Source organism: Typopeltis vanoorti, chromosome 12 (assembly GCF_054136105.1).
Source record: "Typopeltis vanoorti isolate ZY-2024b chromosome 12, IOZ_Tvanoo_1.0, whole genome shotgun sequence".
NCBI classification, from domain to species: Eukaryota; Metazoa; Arthropoda; class Arachnida; order Uropygi; family Thelyphonidae; genus Typopeltis; species Typopeltis vanoorti.
The window spans coordinates 62,587,235-62,606,514 of NC_143560.1; the positions used below are offsets into that span (position 1 = coordinate 62,587,235).

The 19,280-nt window shown below is 37.5% G+C and overlaps 1 protein-coding gene across 1 annotated transcript in view; it reads right to left on the minus strand.

Annotated features, from left to right (window-relative positions):
- Surf1 (surfeit locus protein 1) overlaps nucleotides 1-19,280 on the minus strand; it is a 152,456-nt gene that overhangs the window by 74,716 nt on the left and 58,460 nt on the right. The window lies entirely within an intron of this gene.

Sequence of the window (19,280 nt, forward strand, 5' to 3'; positions counted from 1 at the left end):
AACAAGGGGGGTCATCCCTTGAAGTTGAATAAAGGTATGATTAGTAGGGATGTGAGGACTAGGTTTTTTGCTTGGAGAGTTGTGAATGAGTGGAATGGGTTGCCAGAGTCAGTTGCGAGTGCTTTCTCTGTTAATGGGAAGTGCTTTATCTGGATAAAGCACTTTCCATTAACAGATAAAGGATAGATTGGGCCTCCCGCAATGACTCTTCGGACTCCATGGAAGTCCATGTATAATAATAATAATAATAATAATAATAATTCAGAAGGCTTGGTCAGAAGGTTGAATCCCAGATGACTGGAGTAGAACACCAATCACTGTATCAATTTATAAAATTGGAAATAAAACAAAAAGCAAGAATTACAGATGAATTCCCTTACTCTATGTTCCAGGAAACATCTATGAAAGATGCTTGAGAAAAGATTAAGAAAAATAGGTAGATAGAAGTTTAAAGAGAATAAACTGGGTTTAGGCTATATAGAAATTATCATGATCATGAGTTTACCAGACAACAAATAGTTGAGAAATCAAGAACATATAATAAAAATCTTGCTGATCTTCAAGAAGTGTACAATAAGGTGTCAAGGGGAAAAAAAAAATTAAAACATCAAATGAACATGATTAAATTAAATTAAAACTGCCAAAAAATTATACTCTTGCTTAATCCTTTATTCTACTTTATTTTATTCAAAGTTTGCGCATGAAATTTCTTCATGACTAGACCACTTGTATACAGATAACAACTTTACATTAATTGCCTTAGTATCCCATGATGCAAAGTACATATCCTTTTGGATGTGTATGATGCTATGCATTATGGGAAGAGCAACTACCCAGACCAGTTTTAACTTTTTTTTGTTGAAAGTATTTTCACTTGGTTATACTATTAATTGCAGATGCCAAGAAATTATAATCTTGTTTCATCCTTTATCCAAGTGTAAGCAAACAAAGTATGCACATGAAGTTACTTCACAACTGGGTTACTTGTATGTAGGGGCTAATGACTTTTAAAGTGCAAGGGTACCTCTCCATAAATTCTGAGTGAACCTACAGGATCACTACTAAACTCATTATTCCTGACCTGAATCATTCCAGAAGGGAAAACTCAATGGTAGCTCTACTCAGTAACAGGCAAAAACCCACCACAGAGCAGAACCACTCTACTCCCTAGGAAGCAAGCAAGTCTAAAGACAAACATTATAAAATGTCATCAGTGAGAGCCAGACCCAGAAGAGATACAATTAAAGTAATGCAGAAGTTATATATATCTTATAAACAAATAGTGAAAAGGTGCAATGCCTTATTATTAAAAAACTGTATTAGAGAAAATTATAAAAAGTTTTTCACTCAGTTAAAAACTGAATTAAAAATGCCAAAAAATTATATTTTTGTTTAATCCTTTATTCAAGTGTAAGCAAACTAAGTTTGTATGAGAAGTTTCTTCATGACTAAGCTACTTATATGTAGAAGCTAATGACCAATGTTAATGATAATGATAAAGAATCTTCCTAATAATAAATCCCCTGGGTGTGATAATATTCCGGCTGAGCTGCTGAAAGCTTTGACTGGCAATAATAATTATTATTATTATTATTGTTGTTCCGGGAAACTCCAAGGAGTCGACAGACTCATCGAGGGAGGCCCTAACATCATGTCTGGAACAATTATTCAACATTCACACAGTATCTATCATATCTTGCCTTGAACTCATTCACGGTCGTAGCACCCACAACAGACTCTGGAAGCTTATTCCACTCATTCACCACTCTCCAAGTAAAAAACCTAGCTCTAACACCCTTGTCAACCATGCTCTTGCCCAGCTTCCATGCATGGCCCCTAGTCCTCCCACCACCAGTCATATTTTCAAAAATATCTTCTGGATCAATCTTATAAAAACGCTTCAGTAATTTGAATGTCTCAATCATATCACCCCTCCTTCGCCTATCGTCCAATTTCTGCAACCCACAAATCCTCAACCTATTCTCATAAGGTTCATTCCACAGACCTGCTATCATCTTGGTCACTCATCTCTGGACCCTCTCCACTTCCTCCCCATCACAAAGAAACCCTGGTGCCCATAACTGGGCACAGAAGTCCAGATGGGGTCTCATCAAGGCTCGATACAGAGGAACAACAACTTGCTTCTCTCTGCATGTTAAAGTATTTTTCATAAGCCAAGTGATTTGGTGAGCTGTTTTAGTTACTTTTGCAATGTGCCCTCTAAACTTCAACTCCCTATCCACCAGCATTCCCAACTCCCTGGCCTCATCAATCTCCTGGAGTACGGTTCCACCTATGCGATATACTGCTGCTATTCTTTTCACCCCAAAGTGCATAACTTTACACTTTGCCACATTAAACTGACATCCATTTTTCCTAGCCCAGTCCTCCAAACTATCCAAATCATCCTGTAAAATTTTGACATCCTGTGCACTCACAATTGTTCTACCTAACTTTGCATCATCAGCAAACAAGTGAACACTTCCTCTCAAATCCTTTCCAATATCATTGATGAACAAATTGAAAAGCAGTGGTCCAAGAACAGAGCCCTGCAGCACTCCACTAGTCACAAGACGTCTTTTTGACTCCACTCCTGAATAAACCACTCTCTGGTATCTCTCCTTCAACCACCCTCCTATCCATCTCACCAACCCTATATCTATCCCCATCTGCTCCAGTTTACTGATTAGGGTTCCATGTAGTATCCTGTCAAAGGCCTTGGCAAGGTCCAGTAGTATCAATGTAAACCCATTACCCCTATCCAGTTCAGCCGTCACTGTGTTATAAAACGTGAGCAAGTTACTGAGGCATGATCTACCCTTCACAAAGCCATGTTGTCCCCCATACAATATCCCATTTTCATCTATCCAATCCTGTATTCTTTTCTTGACTAATTTCTCTAAGACCTTGACAATGACTCCTGATATGCTAATCGGTCGGTAATTTACAACAGCGGTCTTGGAACCACCTTTATGCAGTGGAACTATTTTCCCCTCCTTCCACCCGCTCGGGACTAACCCAGACCCGAGACTCAAATTAAACAAAATGGTCAAGGGTACTGACAATTCATTAGCTGCTTCTCGTACTATACGAGCTGGTATACCATCCAACCCCACAGATGTATTGACATTGAGGTTATGCAATAGACTACTCACCTCCACTTCATTCACCACAATTCCCGTATAATCTACTGGTTTATTCGTTTCTGCAATGTCACCACCTGGATGATATATTCTTGCAAAGTGCTCACTCAGTAACTCAGCTATCTCAACTGATTCAGTTACCTCCCTACCATCGGCATTCTTTAAAATCATTCTGCCATGTACATTTTTCCTTTTACTTGCTACATATCTAAAAAACTGTTTAGGATTCTCTTTAGCCCGCATGGCCAATGTTCTTTCGGAATCCTTTTTTGCTTTTCTTACCACACTCGTCACCTTTCTCCTTAAATTCCCTCCATAGTTGTTTCTTTTTTTGCAGCTCAAGCTTAATGGTGATATTTATCCATTTAACCCCTACTTGATTTATTATTCGGACTCTAGGTATACAGTCAGCGATTGCTTCATGCAAGCACTTCTTAACCACCTCCCATGCACTATCAACTTCTAGTCCTTGCAGTTGTACATGCCATGGCACTGAGCCAATCAAACTCCTAAGCTTGTCATACTTTCCAGCCCGATAATTTCACATGTACCCTATCTTAATTGAAAATTCTACACCTTTAGCCACCTCCCAAGTCAAGACCCTATGATCACTCTCACTGATTGGTGCAATGTGGTCATATTTGTTACAGCCAAATCCTGAGATGTAATTACTAGGTCAAGCACTCTCTGACCCCTAGTATTTTCCATTACATGCTGTCGCAGATAGTTATCCCTTAATAACCGCATAAAATCCAGTTCCTTCCTTCCGTGTGTCCTCTCCTCACTCCAATCAATGCGACCATAGTTGAAATCTCCCATAATAATCACCCTCCTTCCACTCATTTCTTCTATTTGCTTGTGCATACTGTCACCACCATCTTTTCCATCACCTGGTCTATAGCAGCACCCAATTGTATATTTAGTTCTGCTAGCCACAATCTCACACCAAATGACCTCAAATGTGCTCTTTTCTCTATCCTGCAATTCAACTTCTATTCTCCTTGGCTGTAGCTCATCAGCTATCATCAACAATACTCCTCCCCCCATTTTATTCTCTCTGTCATTCCTGAACACACTATACCCATCACATTCAATCCCACTAGCTATATCATCTACAGTCAGCCATGTTTCACTAATACCAATAACCTGTGGTCTGGAAGTGCCAACCATGGCCAAAAACTCTTCCTTCTTGTTCCTAATACTCCTAGTATTAGTGTACATGAATTTAAGACCCCCATTAGCCCCAACCCTACCTTGATGCCTTATATTAACTATCCCACTCTGGTTTGTTGTCCTTATTTGCTCTAGCATATTATATTCATTCTTACATTCAACTGCCTCCCTAAGGACTGTATATCTACTCCGCCCGCCTTAACGAATCTAGTTTCCCTGAATTTGCACATCCATTACATTCAGCAACACTTTTTCAAGTCTTCTTACACCATAACCATTCAAATGCAAGCCATCCATCTTATATAGATCCTTTCGCCCATCAAACTCACTCCACACGTCCACAAATTCCACACCACTCGTCATACATAACCCACGCATAAAGTCATTCGCAATTATGGCCCTCCTTTTAAACATTTCACTGTCATACCGTGGCAAAAGACTAATCATTCTAACTCTCTCACTCTTTTCTTTTGCTACCTCAAACAATTCATTCAGGTCTTCTATCATTTCCATTTTATCTCCTTTCAAATCATTCGTACCTGCCACAACAATCATTTCTTTCACCCTTTCCTTTTGCTCTCTAATAGACTCAGTTACATCCTTTATGGTCCACCAGGTTGGTACGATTTTGTCAAATCCTCTACTAACACACCTCGTACTAACGAGTCTCCATACAGTACTCTATCCTTCATTTTGTTCATGTTCACATTCATACACCTATTTTTCCTGTCATACCTTTTATTATTGGTTGGTTCATTCAGTCGACTTTTGTTCATGCACTCTAGCTGCTGTTTTGCCCTTTCTATCGCACCATTCAACAACGCGATCTCATTCAATGCATCTATCTCATCTTTTTTATTCTCTGAGAAACCATTAATACTATCATTCACACTTTCTACATTCACACTCTCATAATTCTCATGTACAACCTTGCCGTTTCTTGTCATATCACTATTTTCTTCATTCTGAAGGTTGACAAAAATATCACACTCACAATCCGAAATACACTTCAATTCCTCATTCTCCCTACATTTTCTACACACATTCAATCCTTTATTATCATCTATCCACACTCCGACTGCACTCCATAAAGCATACATTTCACAGCTAGTACACTGACTCATTTCTTTTATACTACTGTTCTTTGAAAACGATGGCGAACCATCATTGCTGGCCGCCATTTTCCTTCGTACAGGTGCCATAATTATTGCAACGTGTTTTATCAAATAATAAGTTACACACACCAAAAACACACAAACAGACGCACTAAAATACGCAAGGCAAACAAAACTACGCAATATTAACTAATTTTATCAACGATAACTGAAAATAATACTTATCTTATCAGGAGCTTGCACAAACACTACACACTACGATATGACCTCAAACTCAATGTATCACTTTGCATTTTGCCACACCATAAACATAACTTTAAATTCACACTTCCAATTCTTAAACACTATTTAGTGGAATCCATTCAGGACATCTATAAAACAATACAATTACCTGAAGTTTTTACAACATCTATCTGTATAGCAATTCCAAAGAAACATAATGCACAAAATTGTGAGGATTACAGATCTGTGAGCCTAATATCCCATGCATTTAATATTATTTTAACCTTCATTAATAAACAAATTGAAAGAGTCATAAGCAGTGAATTGAGTGAACAACAGAAAGGCTTCAGAAGAGGAATGGGAACCATTAATGCTATTCTGCAACTAAAAATACTAATAGAAAGGTCACTTGAAAGAAATAGGAACATTTACATATGCTTCATAGACTTTCAGAAGGCTTTTGACTGGATAAAACATAATAAAATGTTCAATTATTACCTTATTATTACCTTGATGGACCCGTGTTTCACTCAGGATTTCTCCATGAGTGCAGGTCATAAAGATGCCTCCAACGATCTAGATCTTGAGCCTCTCTCTTCCATGTTATACCCATAGATTTCACTAGTGGATCTTCCCATCTTGTAGGTGGTCTTCCTGGTTTTCTCTTTATTCTTGGTTGCCAGTTGAGTATTCTATATGTTCATCTGCTATCCCTGAGTCTGGCTATATGGCCTGCCCATCTCATTTTGCTTTCATATACTGCAGTTACCACATCTTTTATGCCTGATCACTTTCTTAGTTCCATGTTTCTAACATGTTCCATTCTGCTGATGTTACAAATCCTGCATTCTATTGCACGCTGAGTTATTCTGAGAGTCTCTTCTTGTCGTGTTCCATGTTTCTGATCCATATGTGAGTGACGGTAGAATATCACTATTAAATAGTTTTGCCTTCGGAGAGATGTCAGGATTTGGATCAGTAAGTGTTTCTTTTAGTCCGTTGAATGATAGCCATGCAGCTTTCTTTCTTTTTGCTAGTTCTTCAGATAAATCATTATTCATTTTTATTGTTTGTCCTAAGTACTTGTACGAGTCAACTTGTTCTATAGGGATGTTATTAATACATAGGTGACTGTCACTTGTGTAGATGTTTTTGATCCAATTTGTTTTTTCTAGATTCATTTCTAAGCCTATCTTACTGCTGTTTGTGTATACTTTTTCACGCATTTCTTCCAGGTCTTTTGAGTTATGGGATATCAGTACTAGATCATCAGCAAACATAAGAATTTGTAGCTTTTCACCATCTATGCTTATTCCTCTGTTTAGGTCTATTTTTTTTCAGAATGTATTCTAAAGTGCTGGTAAACAGATCTGGGGAGATCACATCGCCTTGGCAGACCCCTCTCTTTATATCTATATTTATAGGTTGATCAAGTAGGGTTATTTGTGTGGTCTGATTTTTGTTAATTTCTTTTATCATGTGGATATAAGTAGGATCCGCATTTATTTCCAGTAAGGCACTGATGACTGCATTGTGTTCTATGGTATCAAATGCTTTTTTAAAATCAATAAAGAGGAAACATAGAGGGATTCAGTATTCTCTGCATTTTTCTGTTAGTGGTGAGATGACCTGGATATGAGGAAGGACGTAGGCATCTGGAGAGATGCCTACGTCCTTCCTCTGAACTGCTGTTCTGAACGAGTCAGTGTGTCCCAGGGAGGATGATAGCAGGGGTGGCCTCTTGTGGGAATGGATACTTGGGAGAAGGGAGACAATGTCAGGTAACACTGAGCCCAGTGGAGTCTAGAAGGGATAATGCTGGGTATAGAAACAATGGCATTTATATGCTTTATATTAATGCCAGGAGTATCCGGAATAAGGGAGAGGAATTGGTGGCGCAGATAGCATCAGCCTGGCCAAAAATTATTGCGATCACTGAGATGTGGTTGACAGAAGGGGATATAACAACAGGAATAGAAGTCGCTGGGTATAGCATTTTTCGTAAGGATAGGAGGGGAAAGCGTGGTGGTGGGGTACTGCTTATGATAAGTGATGACCTATGTCCTCTAAGAGTGGAGAATTTGGAAGGAAGTGAGACAAATGATTTTGAGAGCGTATGGTGTGAGGTAGAGGTAGGCAAGACAAGATATTTAGTGGGGTGTTGCTACAGACCCAGGAGCACAGAGGATGGGGACCAGGAGATGTTTAGACAGCTAAGTTTGGCAAGTGCAAGAAGAATGATTGTTATGGGAGATTTTAACTTCAGTAGTATAAATTGGAGAGAGGAAGATGCATGTAGCAATAGGGGAATGGAATTTCTAGAATTCTTGAGGGACAAATGTCTTAGGCAACATGTAACAGAGGGAACAAGAGGTTCAAGAGTTTTGGATTTGGTTATAGCATCAGAAGAGTTCATAATAACTGAGTTGACGTCTCTCCCATCAGTTGGAGAGAGTGACCATATGGTGTTGACTTGGAAAATGAATAGACATGCAGGAGTATCAAAGAGACGGGAACTTATGTGGAATTATAAGGCAGGTGATTATAATAGTCTTAGACGTCAACTTCGGGAAGTTTCATGGAGGGAGGAATTGGAAGGCCGGGATATCACTAGTGCGTGGGAAATTGTGAAAGAATATTTGTTATCAGCAATGGTAAGTTGTATACCACGAGTGAAGAAGAGGACGCAATTTGGAGTAAAGTGGATGACAAACAATATTAAACCGGAATTGCATGCGAAAAAGAGGCTATGGAAGAGATATAAGGAGCCAGGTGAAGAGAAGATGCATGAGGAATATAAGACACAGGCCAGAAGAGTGACTAGTGTGGTAAGGAAAGCGAAACTGGAATATGAGAGGAGATTGGCCCTAAGATCCAAAGAAAATCCTAGGGAATTTTTTAGCTATGTGGCCAGTAGGAGGAGAAATGACTGTGGAAGAATGATATTGTGGGATAAAAATGGGAATAAAGTGACTGATGCAGAGGACATAGTGGAATTGTTCAATGAACACTTTATTGGAGTATTTCATCCTAGAGGAGTCAGTTTTAATGCTAGAGGGATAGGACTGGTTCGAGGTCTGGAGGTACAGGAGGAGAGTGTGTTTCAGATACTGAGTACTGTGGATGTCAGTAAAGCTGTGGGACTGGATGGTATTTCACCACGAGTTTTGAGAGAATGCGCTAGGGAATTGACAGTGCCTTTAACGTGGCTTTTCAATGAAAGTCTGGCTTTGGCAAAGGTGCCCAGGGAATGGAAGGAAGGTAAGATAATACTATTGCATAAGGGTGGTAACAGACTGGAAGAGTCTAATTATAGGCCAGTCTGTGTGTCATCAGTAGTTGTTAAGATCTTGGAGAAAGTAGTGAGGGACCGTATACAGCATTGGGCAGATGAGGGTAATGTTATCTGTGAGAATCAACATGGATTTGTGAAAGGACGCTCTTGTTTAAGCAATATGCTAGCCTTTTATAATAAAGTTACAAGAACATTAGATGAGGGAAAGGCATATACTGCAATTTTCTTAGACTTGGCGAAGGCATTTGACAGGGTGCCATATGATAAGCTGATATTTAAGTTGCAGCACATGGGTCTGGATATCAGATTGGTCAACTGGATTGAGGATTGGCTGTCTGATAGGTATCAGAGAGTTGTGTATGGTGGAGCAGTTTCCAGGAGGCAGAGGGTTACAAGTGGGGTCCCACAGGGCTCAGTACTAGGACCTATATTGTTTAACCTTTATATCAATGACATAGCCAGTGGATTGCAGGGGGATATTCAGTTGTTTGCGGATGATGCGAAGCTGGGAAGGATTATTAGTAATAGTGCAGATGTGGTAACCCTGCAAGAGGATTTAAATAAGCTAGATATATGGGCAAATGAATGGGGGTGCCAGTTTAATGCAGCAAAATGTAAGGTCTCGAGGTTTGGGAAACATCGATGGGATGCTGCATACTCTATGGGAGGAATTATACTGGAGGAAGTAGGGGAGACAAGAGATCTGGGGTTGATGATTGATAGAAACATGAAGTTTAGGGGACATATTGCAAAGGTGGTGAAGGTAATACAGAGGATTGCTGCTATTATGAGAAGGACACTGACCTGCAGAGATAAGAGGGTTATCATTCCGTTGTATAAGTCTCTGATCAGACCACACTTGGACTATTGTTCTCAGATTTGATCCCCAGGATTTGAAGGGGATAAATTAACTGTGGAAAGGATACAAAGACAGATGACAAAGATGGTTTCAGGACTGTACAAGGATAGTTATGAGGATTGGCTGAGAGAATGTGGACTACAGAGTTTGGTGGATAGAAGAAGGAGAGGTGATATGATTGAGACTTTTAAACTGTTGAGAGGTGGTTACAGGGTTGACACTGGGGAGTTCTTTCGCTTGGTTGAACAGCGGGAAGGAGTGATGAGAAGAGGCCATCCCTGGAAGTTACAAAAGGAAACTGTGAGCAAGAGGGTAAAGAGTGGTTTCTTTGTGTGGAGGGTGGTTGAGCCGTGGAATGCATTGCCTGATGGAGTGGTGGGAGTGAGAACGGTCAGTGAGTTTAAAGAGTGGTATGATAGACTTTGTGTTTCTCAAGGGGGGACCTCCCCTCTATGAGTCTTGACAGACTTTATGTCTTAGGAAGGACCTCCCTCGATGAGTCTTTTGACTCCTTGGAGGCCTGAATAATAATAATAATAATAATTATTATTATTATTATTATCATCATCATCATCATCAAATTCCTGCCATGTACCCTCAAGGGGTGTACAGGATATGACAGTACTACATGAAAAAATTACATCATTACTAACTTCCTATCTACAATTTTCCTCCAAATCAGTCTGTTACTTGTCAAGACTCCAACATTATCAGATCTTATATTTCTATCGTCTAAGGCACTTTGTACCGTATCAATCCACCTATATCTTGGTCTTCCTCTGGGTCGTTTTCCTGCCAACCTGGCAGAGAACACTTGTTTTGCTAATCTTTCCTCTCCCATTCTATTTAAGTGACCATACCATCTGAGATTAGCTCTGCTAACGCATTCCTGGATGCTGACAATGTCAAGTTCTTTCCTAATATCCTCATTTTTAATATGATATTGCCATTGATGCCATCTGTTCACGCCTCTAATCTTTCTCAGGACTCTCATATCTGCGGTCTCTAGTCTTTGGTCAAGTGTTTTACTTCTGACCCAGCTCTCAGATCCATAAGTTAAAATTGGTTTGAACACAGTTTTGTATACAGCTAATTTAGTGTTCCGACTAATTTCTTTCTTATTCCATATGAATTTATTCAATTGACTTCCCACGATACCAGCTTTGCTGATTCTGTTGTCTATTTCTATATTTAGTTTACCATCTTCAGTAAAAATTGTGCCCAAGTAGCTAAAATGTTTTACTTGTTCCACAGGTTCTCCATTCACAACACAGTTGACATTTTCAATGATTCTGCCTATTTTCATTGTCTTTGTCTTTTTATTGCTAACCTTCATACCATATCTATTACAACAGCTATTCAATTTAGTCAGAGAATCTTGCAGACTTGTAGCGGATTTATTTAGAAGTATAACATCATCCGCATAAAGCAAAGAGCTGACATTAACATCTCCAATTTTGATATCAGGTTTAATACCACATTCCTTCATAATGTGATCCATATAGATAATGAATAACAGAGGGGATAATGTACATCCTTGTCTCACACCAGATTTAACATTAAACCATCTTCCTGTACTTCCTTCAATTCTAACTGCTGACTCACAACTCAAATACAGACTAAGTATTGCTTGATATAATGCCCCATTGACACCATATAACTGCAGCGTATTGAATAGCTTCTCTCTTGGCACCTTGTCATATGCCTTTTCCAAATCAACAAAACTTAAATACAGATCTTTGTTATATTCCCATGCTTTCTCGACTATTTGTCGTAAAGTGAAGATCTGATCCTGACAGCCTCTATTTGGCCTGAATCCAGCTTGTTCTTCACCAAGCTTTTCTTCCACAATTCTTCTCAACCGTTTCTCAAGTATACTTGCATAGATCTTGCCAGGAACACTCAGTAGGGAAATACCTCTGTAATTCTCACATTCAGTTTTATTTCCCTTTTTATATATGGGTACTATGAGAGCTCTACTCCAATCATCAGGAATTCGTCCCTCTGTCCAGGCTTTCTGAACTATGCAGTGCAGCCACTGTAAGACTCTTATACCACCATACTTCAGCATTTCTGGTCGAATATCATCTACTCCTGCTGCCTTTCCACATTTCAAGCCTTTGATGGCTTTTTCTACTTCAAGTATGGATATGTATTCCTGACTGCGTGCCTGGTCAGTGTTTTTTATCACTGTGCTGTCATCACTGCTTGTTTCATTTAGCAGTTTTTCAAAGTAATTACTCCATACTTCAAGGATATCTTTTTCTCCTGTTTTCATTTCACCTTTATCATCTCTAATTCCTTTTACAGCACTCTTTCCTCCATTCCTAAGCTTCTTCAACAACCTCCAGAATATTTTGCCACCTTCTTGATATTTATTTTCTATATTCTTGCCAAAGTCCTCCCATGACTTTTGTTTAGCTAGTTTTACACACTGTTTAGCTTTCTTACATTTGTCTCTGTATTCTGTAAGAGTAAAATCTGACTTATTTGCCAGGAACTTTTGATATGCTTTCTTCTTTTCCTTCACTGCCTCTTTAACTTCCTGTGTCCACCAGGGAGTTCTGATTTTTTTATCTTTGCACACAACCTCACCACATGCCTCTCTGGCAGAATCAATCAATGTTTCCTTCAGAGTTTGCCACTGAATCTCCAAGGTTTGATTCCTGTTCTCAAACTCTTTCATTTTCTTTTCAATAATATTTCTGTATTTTAGTCTACAGTTTACATCTGAGAGCTGCTCAACTTTTATTCGCTTTAAAACTTTCTTACATGTTATTCTTTTCAATATGAAATTGAATTTTATCCTGCTCAAGACTAAATAGTGATCACTTCCAATTTCAAATCCTCTGTACACTCTGGTGTCCTGCACCAGGGAGAAAACATCACTATCAACAATAACATAGTCAATGAGACTTTTCTTATTCCTAGCCTCTTCTCTCCATGTGAATTTGTGCACATTTTTATGTTGGAACATGGTGTTAGTAATAACCAGTCCATGTCCTGAGCAGAAATCCAACAGATATTTGCCATTATTATTAGCTTTGCTCTTTTCTCCAAATTTTCCCAAAATATTTTTGTATGTCTCACAATCATTTCCTACTCTACTATTTAGATCCCCAACAAGGACCAACTTTTCCTTTTTCATTGTGTCAGTTGCTTTTTCTAAAGCCTCAAAAAATTCCTCCACTTCTACCTTAGTAGAGCCTTCTGTGGGACCATAGGCACAAATAAGTCTCATTGTCCAGTTCCCCATTCGGATATTTGCCCACATTACTCTACTTGAGACTGACTGCCATTCAAGAAGATTAGCCTCGTATTTTGTGTTGAATACTATGGCTACTCCTTCTTTTCCTTGATTGTTATTGCCTGAATATAACATTTTGTATTTATTGCTCAGAAAGATCTCACCAGTTTTGGTCTTTTTTGTTTCAGTCACCCCTATTATGTCGATCTGGTACTTATCTAATTCCTCAGCTAACTCCATTTCTTTGCCATTCAGGCTTCTTACGTTGATAGTACCGATCTTTAACTCTGGTGATGTTGAGTTGGGGTTTGTTTTCAGATTTGTTCCAGTAGCTGACTTTTCGCTGTTCGCCCTGGTTCCCTGGCAAAAACAACGGGGGCCTTGTTTAACCGGGCGACGCCCCAGCCGGCATGAAATTTTGTCATGTTGTACCATCATTTTTTATTTTGGTTTAACCAATAAGAATACAATTTGGTCGGCTAAATCCCAAATTGCCAGCCCATCCTCGTTCGTTCAGTATCAAAGTAGATACCCAACAGGGTGCACCACGAGAAGGTGAGGATTGGACATTAGGTCAGAAGCCCTGGTCGGTTCTCCGCATTCCTTTAAAGGCTATGTGGAGGTCTCCTCTCAGTTATACAGCTTTGACCCTTAAGCACCCCTTATTATTATTATTATAATATTAATATGATCTATTTTGGAGAAGCCTCTTCTGAATCCTGCCTGCTCTCTGCTGGAGTTGTCTTCTAGAGTGTTTTGAATTCTGTTCAGTATTACTCTGTTCATGATCTTATATATGTGAGAGAGTAGACAGACTGGACAATAGTTTTTTATGTCTTCCTTGTTCCCTTTTTTGAATAGAAGTATGGTTTTTGAGGTTTTCCATTCCTCTGGAATCTTTCTTTCTTTGAAGTACCACGTGAATCTGGCAGCCAAGGCTTTGAAAATAATTGGTCCACCTTGTTGGATTTCTTCAGCCTTAACACGATCAGGTCCTGAGGCTTTTCCTTGACTCATTTTCTTAAGGGCATGTTCTATTTCTTCTGGAAGTACATCTGGTATATTGCTTGGTTTCGGAATGATAGGTTCTGGAACTTGGCACTTAGTTGCATAGAGATCATTATAAAAATTCTGCACAATTTCTTCTATCCTTTTTCTATTAGTATGCTTTTCTCCATTTTGATCCTGTAAAGCAGATGGAATTGACTGTTTAAAATTTAAGGCTTTCTTTATTTTTTTCAGGCTGGTTTTTGCCTGCACTGCTTCTCTTAATTTTTGTATTCTGAAAGCTTTGTAGTCTTCTTGAATTCTTTTCCTTAGTAATTTACAGCTAATTTTGTATTCTAGAAAATTTTCTTCAGATTTCTTCAGTTCTTTTCTCTTTTTCAGTAGTTCTAAAGTTTGAGGTGAGAGTCGTTCTCTTTTTTTTTTTGTTTCACAGGAAAGCTGTTTAACTCTGAGACTTCTGAAGTGAAAATAAAAAGAGGAGTTAGACAAGGTTGTATCCTTTTACCAAATCTATTTAATATTAGATTGAAAAACAAAAAACAGGAATTAGTATCAATGGTATAAAATACAACAGTCTTAGATATGCTGATGATACCATTCTAATAGCAGAAAACAGAAACAGAAACAAATTAATCAAATTACTGCAGCTACTAATTGAAGAAGATAAAGAATTTGGATTAGATATTAATGCAAAAAAACCAAATTTATGAAAATCTCAAAAGAAAGCAGATCCAAGCCAGAAATATTCATAAACATGAAAATTGAACATATAACAGAATACAAATATTTAGGCACCTACTTTACTGCAGATGGAAAGCAAGATAAAGAAATAAAAATAAGAACAGCCATAGCTAAAGATGCATTCTGGAAAAATAAACATCTGCTCAGAAGTTCTGTGAGTATCGAGACAAAGAAAAGAATGATAAGAACATTAGTGTGGCCAATTTTCACATATGGAAGTGAGACCTGGATATTCAAGAAGAGAGTAACAGATAATGGCCTTTGAAATGTGGTGCTATAGGAGAGCTCTGAAAATCCCATGGACAGAACATGTGACAAATACAGATGTCCTACAGAGAATGAGAACACAGAGATCTTTATTACAGGAAATGATCCAGAGAAAGATGAGATTGGCAGGACATGTACTGAGAGGTTCAGCAGGACAGAGGATATTAACAGTTTTAGAAGGAAAAATTATGGGAAAAGGATCAAGAGGTAAAAAACGAAGGACATGGATTGAAGATATAAGATCATGGACAGGATCACATGGCTATACAGAAACAAAAAGGAAAGCCACCGACAGAGAGAACTGGAAGGACATGGTGCTGCACCCTCTCACTGAGAAAGCTACATGAAGAAGAAGAATGATAATGATGCGTACAAAAGCACACATCCTTTTGTTTGTGTATAATGCTATGTGTTATGGGAAGGGCAACTACCCAGACTGTTTTCAACCTTTAGGTCCCCATATACATTATACTATCTACATTGAATATATATGGTGTAAATGGAATCTTGTACAGAGCGATACATAGTATATACTCATTGTCATCATCAGTATCCTGATACATACCTCCAAGAGGTGTTCAGGTTACTATGACAGCACTACATGATAAAGTTCACATTATTATAACCACAAGTTTCCTCCAAATTAGTATTACTATCACTTGAGCATCAAACACTTGTCTTGCTAACCTTTCTCTACCCATTCTATTTAAGTGGTCATACTACCTTAGATTAGCTATGCTTACACATTCTTGAATGCTCATAGTGTCAAGTTCTTTCTAATATTTTCATTTTTAATATGATTCTGCCATTGATGACATCGGTTCATATCCCTGATTTTTCTCAGAACCCTCATATCTGTGGTCTCTAGTCTTTAATCAAGTGCTTTATTTCTAACCCAACTCTCAGATCCATAACCTAAAACTGGTTTGAACACTGTCTTGTATACTGCTAATTTGGTGTTTTGGCCACTTTTTCTCTTATTCCATATAAATTTATTCAGCTGGCTATATACCATACCAGCTTTGCTTATTCTGTTGTCTATTTCCAGATTTAACCTGGAAATAAAACCATCTTCACTAAAAACTGTGCCTAAATAGCTGAAATATTTAGCTGGTTCTATGGGATCTCCATTCAGAATGCAGCTGAAGTTTTCTATGCTCCTGCCTATTTTCATAGTTTTGGTCTTTCTATTGCTGATTTTCATGCCAAATTTGTTACAGCTCTTATAGAATTTAGTTAGTGAATCCTGGAGACATGTATTTAGGAGTGTAACATTATCTGTATAAAGCAAAGAGCCAAGTTTGACATATCCAATTCTAATATCAGGCCTAATGCGGCTTACTTTCATAACGTGATCCATATAGATAATGAATAAGAGTGGAGATAATGTGCATCTTTATCGCACCCCTTATTAAGCATCAAATCATCTTCCTGTATTTCCTTCAATTCTAACTGCTGACTGACAACTTAAATATAGAATATATATTGCTCTGTATAATATTTCATTCACTCCATATAACTGTAGTGTTTTAAAAAGCCTTTTCAAAACTTAAGTTCAAATCCTTGTCATATTCCCACAATTTCTCAACTATTTGTCTTGAAGTAAAAATCTGATCTTCTCAACCTCTTTTCAAGTATGCTTGCATAAATTTTACCTGGAACACTTAGGTAGAGAAATTCCTCTATAATTCACACATTCAGTTTTATTCCCTTTTTTTATAGATGGGTATTATGAGAGAGCTCTACTCCAATCATTGGGAATTCAACCTTCTGTCCAGGCCTTCTGAATTATGCAGTGTAGCCACCGCAAAACTTTCATACCCCCATACCTATGTATTTCTGGTTGAATATCATCTACTCCAGCTGCCTTTCCATATTTCAAGTTTTTGATGACTTTTTCTACTTCAAGTATTGATATGTACTTCTTTGCTCTTGAAAATTTTCTAGTGGTTCTATCACTGCTTAGTTCTTTTAACAGTCTTTCAAAGTAGTTACTCCAGACACCTAGAGTATCCTTATCTTCAAGTTTTTATATCACCTTTATCATCTTTGATTCCTTTTACAGTACTCTTTCCTCCATTTCTAAGCTTCTTCAATAGCTTCCAGGACATTTTGCCACCTTCCTGATATTTATTTTCCAAATTCTTACCAGTCTTCTCATGACTTCTGTTTAGCTACTTTTACACATAGCTTAGCTCGCTTACATTTTTCTCTACTCTTCTAGGGAATCTGCTAACTTATTTGCTGGAACTTTTTGTATGCTTTCTTCTTTTCCAGGACTGCTTCTTTAACTGCTTGTGTCCATCATGGTATTCTTATTTTTCTATTCTTGCAGCCAAGATGGTGGACACAAGCAGTTAAAGAAGCAGTCCTGGGAAAGAAGAATGCATTCCCTCCTAGTTGAATCAATATCAATCAACAATGTCTTCTTCAGAGTTTGCCACTGAGACTCCAAAGTTTGGTTCTTGTTTTCACACTGCTTCAAATTTTCTTCAATAATATTTGTATAGTTGAGTCCACAATTTACCTGTAAAAGCTGCTCAACTTTAATTATTTTTAAAAACTTTCTTACTTTCTTTTCAATGTGATATCCATTTCTATCCTGCTTAGTAATAAGTAATGGTCACTTCCAATTTCGAATCCTTTGTACACTCTTTTATCCTGAAACAGCATTATGATATCACTATCAACAGTAACGTAGTCAATGAGGCTTTTCTTATTTCTTGTGTGTTCTTGTGAACTTGTGCACATCTTTATGCTGAAACATAGTGTTAGTAATGACTAGTCCGTGTCCTGAGCAGAAGTCCATTAAATACTTACCATTATTATTATTAGCTTTGGTGTTTTCTCCAAATTTTTCCAAAATGTTACTATATGCCTGGTGGGATTTATTTCCTACTTCACTGTTCAGATCTCCAACAAGGACCACTGTTTCCATTTTCTTTATGTCAACTGCTTGTTCTAATGACTCAAAATTCCTCCATTTCTTCCTTAGAAGAACCTTCTGTGGGACCATAGGCACAAATAAGTTTCCTTGTACATTTTCCCATTTTGAAGTTTTCCCACATATCTCTACTTGAAACTGTCTTCCAATGAAGAAGTTTATCTTCATGCTTGGTGTTTAATGCTATCACTACTCCTTCATTTCTTTGATCATTATTGCCTGAAAATAACATCCTATACTTATTATTTAGTAAGATCGCACCTGTTTTTGTTCTTCTTTGTCTCAGTAATGTCAATTATGTCCATGTGGTCCTTTTCCAATTCTTCTGCAAGTTTGATTTCCTTTCCATTAATACTCCTTACATTGATGGTTCCTATCTTCAGTTCTTCTGATACTGGATTTATTCTTCTTTTTCTAGATGTTGAGTTGGAGCTACTACAGCTGCAAATTAATAGTCAATGTTGAAGAATGTATAGGAAGGTAGTCTGATGTTAAATCAGGTATAGGGTAGTGAAGTACATTATCTCACCATTATTTATAATCTATATGAACAACATTATTCATAACAGAGGTATTAAATCTGATATTCAAATAGGAGATCAACCTTAGTACTTTACTCTATAAAGATGATATTAACTCTTAAATAAATTGATTACATTATTTTAAGTCTTTAGCCAAATTAAATAAGCTGTGATATAAAAATATCAACTACATTTCTCAACTGCGAACCTATAAAAGGTTACACATTTTAGTAATTTAAGTACAATTTTGTAATAGATAATCTGGCAATAGAAAAACAAGTAAGTAGGACTCCCAAAAATACAGCAACAAAGCAGCCAGTGATTGAACCAACTTGGAATCAGTTTAGAAATAAAATACTTATAGACTGAATGCAAAAAATAAGAGTATTCTGAAGGAAATTAAAAGAATAAATAGATGGCAGACCAAATTAAAAACAAAGATGTCAGACAATAGTCTCATTCTTATTAATTTAGAATGTATAAGCAGGGCTAATCTAAGATAGTTCTGTTTCTTAAATAATAGAAGATAAAAGATTAGCAGTAGAACAAGTGTTTGAATTAAAAAAAAAAGTAGGAAAAAGTGAAAGATGCAGAAGTTATCAGTTTTTTAGAAGATCGAAATATAAAAGTTGATCAAATCAGAGACTTCAAGAATAACAGAAGCTTGGAAGAAACTTTCTACAAGTCTATGCATATTATGACAGACCAAAATATTATGAGATATCGTGTTGGTTTGTCATAATAT